This window comes from Tupaia chinensis, unplaced genomic scaffold, assembly GCF_000334495.1.
Source record: "Tupaia chinensis unplaced genomic scaffold, TupChi_1.0 Scaffold000350_1, whole genome shotgun sequence".
Lineage (NCBI taxonomy): Eukaryota > Metazoa > Chordata > Mammalia > Scandentia > Tupaiidae > Tupaia > Tupaia belangeri.
The window spans coordinates 8,475,859-8,480,769 of NW_006159844.1; positions in this window are offsets into that span (position 1 = coordinate 8,475,859).

Genomic DNA, 4,911 nt, shown 5'->3' on the forward strand with positions numbered 1-4,911 from the left:
ATATATATATATATATGTGTGTGTGTGTGTGTGTGTGTGTATATATATATATATATATATATATATTTACATGGTACTTTAATAAACATTGTATTTTTTGGTCATTAGAAATATGCTTCCAAAACAAATCTAGGCCAATTTGTTTGAATGATTTGGTCATGAAATAAAGCCATCAAAAAAGTTCCTTTCTAGATAAGTCAATTGTTTTCAAAATCTAGGCATTTGACTATGGAAATAATTGGCATAGAGATGCAACTCAAAGGGGCAAAGCAATAACCCTCTATGTGAATGGATAAATCATTTGCACAATTTTACATTTAATTTCTCATCCTGGAAATTATGCATACTTACACAATATTAACATCTCAAGAATCCTGCTTTTCCATGTTTCCACTGGGTTGTCAAAAAAGTCATGACATAGGAACCGGTAGATGGTGTAATGGTTATGTCACTGAACTCCCACATAGTCGACCACAGTTCAAGTCCCAGAACTGGTGGCTTAAAACTCAAGCCAGCACATGTGCACACGTGCCAAAAATCCCAAGAGGAGAATGGAGAAGAAGGAATTGTGGCATGGCCATCTCCCCTGGGAGGTGACGTCTCGCTTTCTGTCTCTCTGTTGAGTGTATGCACCCTATAGCAAAAATCTCTACAAAAATAAAAATAAAAAAATAAAGTCATTATGTATTTTTCAATGTTTTTCTATGCAAAAATGCATTGTGACTTTGGGGACAAACCAATATAAGAAATTTAGCTCTAGGTAGTGTGGACACTAGAAATAAAACAGGATCTATAAGTTAAGAAAATAATATCCAGTGCCACAGTGTTCATGGCATGAAATAGAAAACGAGGAATGAGGAAGGTTCAAGCCCGATAAATATATTCCTCTTTTTTTTTTTTTTTTTGAAGGTTTTGGCCTTAGGGCATGTGCGCTCACCAGAGGGAGAGAGAAACACTGAGAGGGAAAGTGAGAAATCTCCCCACAGGGGGGATGGCCACACTGCAATCCCTTCTCCTCCATTCTCCTCTCAGGATTTTGGACATGCACACACACTTTTGCCCAGTGAGATTTTCAAGTACTCAACCATGGTCGACCACGTGAGAATCCAACACCTTAACCACCACACCACCTAATAACCCCAACAAATACATTTCTTGTGCAGGTACTAGATGTCCCTAACCTGGGCCTTGTAACAGATGAAGAAAGCCGTCTTTGAACAAAATGGGTGTTTTGTAACTATTTTTTTGTTTTGTTTGTGTTGTTTTATTTTGCCAGAGGGCAAGTGTGCTCTCTGGAGGGAGACAGAGACAGAGAACAAGAAAGTGAGAAAGACCCCTCGTCCATGGGGCATAGTCATGACGCAATCCTTTCTCCTCCATTTCTCCCTCCTTTAGAAATTTTTGGCCATGCATGTATCCAGTGTGTTTTTCAAGCTTCTGGGTCTGGTACTTGAAACTGCATAGTCAGTATGTGGTATTCTGTCACCTTAAAAACCATGCTATAGGGGAGCCGACAGGTGACGTGGTGGTTAAAGGCACTGGACTTCCACATGGCTGACCACGGTTTGAGTCCCGGACCTGGAGGCTTCTTCCTCACTTTCCCTCCTTCTCTCTCTCTCTCTCTCTCTCTCTCGCTATCGCTCTCGCTCTCACTCTTGCTCTGTCCCTCTGTGGTCAAATTAAAATAGATAAACAAACAAACCATGCCATGGGGATCAGCTGATAGTGTAATGGTTATGTCACTGGACTCCCGTGTAGCCAACCTTGTCTACATGGACCAGATCCAGTGGCTTAAAACTCATGCCAGGCACATGTGCATGCATACCCAAAATTGCAAGAGCATAATGGAAGAGAAGGGATTAAAACACGGCCATCCCCCGCCCCCCACCACACCAGGGGAATGATTTCTTTCTTTCTGTTGCACAGGCCCTATAGCAAAAATCTCTCTCAAAAAAACAAACATGCCATGGGCTGACCCCTAAACTGCTGATTCTTACAGCCGTAATTCTGGAACTAAATCAAAATGTGACTCATTTTGCCTCCCTAACCTCTCTCATCCTATAAACAATGGAGCAGGTCTGTGTCTTCACTTTCCTAAGTCACTGCTGAGCTCCCTTCTCCAATACACAGTAGAGTGGATTCAGTCCCAAACTGGTGTGTATGGCTAGTAGAGTACAGTCTGGAAACTTTTTTTTAAGATTATTTTATTTAACTTTATTTATTTATTTATTAATTTAATATTTCCAGAGAGAGACACAGAGAGAGCGAGAAAGAGAAGGAAAATGAGAAAGCAAGCCTCCAGGTCCAGGACTCAAACCACGGTCAGCCATGTGGGAGTCCAGTGCCCTTAACCACCATGCCACCTGCTGGCCCCCAATATGGCAATTTTTGATATCATAGATGTCAAGTAATACCATTAAAGAAGTAATGGGTGTGTCCATTCATATTCAAGCATGTTTCAGTCTTTACAGGCCACAAAAGTGGTAGCTGGTATTTTAATAAAATGAAACAGAATAAACAAATGTGCTTTATGAATGTGTATGGAAGCTGGCAATGGAATCTATTTGGCCTTACATACTTACTTCTTCCATCCACAAGTTAAAGTTTTAAAAGTATGGTTCAAAATTAATGATTATTCATTGTAGTGAAGCTCTGTGTAAACTGAAGATAATAGAATAAAAAGTTAAGGGGCCAGCAGGTAACATGGTTGTTAAGACACTGGATTCCCACATGGCCAACCGTGTTTTGAATTCCAGACCCAGTGACTTGAAAATTAAACTGGACGCAGGTGTGTGCATGACCAAAATCCCAAGAAGAGAGTGAAAAAGAAGGGATTGCAGTGTGGCCATCTCCTCTGAAGGGATGATTTCTCACTTTCCCTCTTTGTCTGTTTCTGGTGAAAGTATAAACCTATGGAAAAAGCCAAAAAAAAAAAAAAATTGAAGAGCAGGAGAAAGAAAAAAAGTATATGAGTAGATAGACTTCAGTTCTGAATAATGTAATTTGCATAGTCAGTACTTTTTTTCATTTTCAAATTAGAACTTCTCCAAGACACAGTAGAGTGGATTCAGTCCCAAACTGGTGTGTATGGCTAGTAGAGTACAGTCTGGAAACTTTTTTTTAAGATTATTTTATTTAACTTTATTTATTTATTTATTAATTTAATATTTCCAGAGAGAGACACAGAGAGAGCGAGAAAGAGAAGGAAAATGAGAAAGCAAGCCTCCAGGTCCAGGACTCAAACCACGGTCAGCCATGTGGGAGTCCAGTGCCCTTAACCACCATGCCACCTGCTGGCCCCCAATATGGCAATTTTTGATATCATAGATGTCAAGTAATACCATTAAAGAAGTAATGGGTGTGTCCATTCATATTCAAGCATGTTTCAGTCTTTACAGGCCACAAAAGTGGTAGCTGGTATTTTAATAAAATGAAACAGAATAAACAAATGTGCTTTATGAATGTGTATGGAAGCTGGCAATGGAATCTATTTGGCCTTACATACTTACTTCTTCCATCCACAAGTTAAAGTTTTAAAAGTATGGTTCAAAATTAATGATTATTCATTGTAGTGAAGCTCTGTGTAAACTGAAGATAATAGAATAAAAAGTTAAGGGGCCAGCAGGTAACATGGTTGTTAAGACACTGGATTCCCACATGGCCAACCGTGTTTTGAATTCCAGACCCAGTGACTTGAAAATTAAACTGGACGCAGGTGTGTGCATGACCAAAATCCCAAGAAGAGAGTGAAAAAGAAGGGATTGCAGTGTGGCCATCTCCTCTGAAGGGATGATTTCTCACTTTCCCTCTTTGTCTGTTTCTGGTGAAAGTATAAACCTATGGAAAAAGCCAAAAAAAAAAAAAATTGAAGAGTAGGAGAAAGAAAAAAAGTATATGAGTAGATAGACTTCAGTTCTGAATAATGTAATTTGCATAGTCAGTACTTTTTTTCATTTTCAAATTAGAACTATAATACAAAGAATAAGAGACTCTTATTAGAGTTGATAAAAGAATTCTATAAAAATGCTAATAATCACAGTTTATTGCAATAGTTAAGCTTAATATGGAGATTAATAAAGAGTAATTTTTTTTTTTGGAGAGGTTTTTTCTATAGGGTGTGTGTGCTCGCCAGAAAGACATAGAGAGACAGAGAGACAGAAAGTGAGAAATCACCCCCCCCCCAGGGGGGATGGCCATGCTGCAATCGCTTCTCCTCCATTCTCCTCTCGGGATCTTGGGCATGCACGCGCATGCACCTGATGTTAGTTTAAGCCACCAGGTCGGGGACTTGAACTACAGTCGACTACATGGGAGTCCAGCAACATAGCCATTATGCTAACTGCTGGTCCCAAGAGAAGAGTATTTTGAATGCCATCAGCAGCCATCAACATTGGTATAAAAATTCTAATATGGGGACCAGCAGATGGCATAATAGTTACATCACATAACTCTCACATAGTCAAATGTGTTTGACTCCCAGACCCTGTGGCTTAAAACTAACACTGGGGGAATGTGGTGCTTGCCAGATCACAAGAGGATAATGGAGGAGAAAGGATTATGGCATGGCAATCCCTCATGGTGGGTTTTTTCTCGCTTTCTGTCTCTCTTTCTCTATCTCTCTGGTAGAGCACATGGCCTGTAGTAAAAAAATAAATAAATAAAAAATAAAGCTGGTGCCTTTACTCCCTACCATTTAGGAGAGACACAAACCCAGGCCCATTCTGAGATGACTACGGAACTTCATCTGTAAAATATTGCTTTCAGACACTAAAAATGAAGATCTTCTGCTGAGCCTTCACCCTCTAGATTCATTTCTAGTGGGGTAGGGTATCCTTCTCTTCATCTCTCTGTCTCTCTATGTCTCCCTGTGTCTTTTAATTTTTTTTTTTAAGATAAAGTATTCTTGGAACC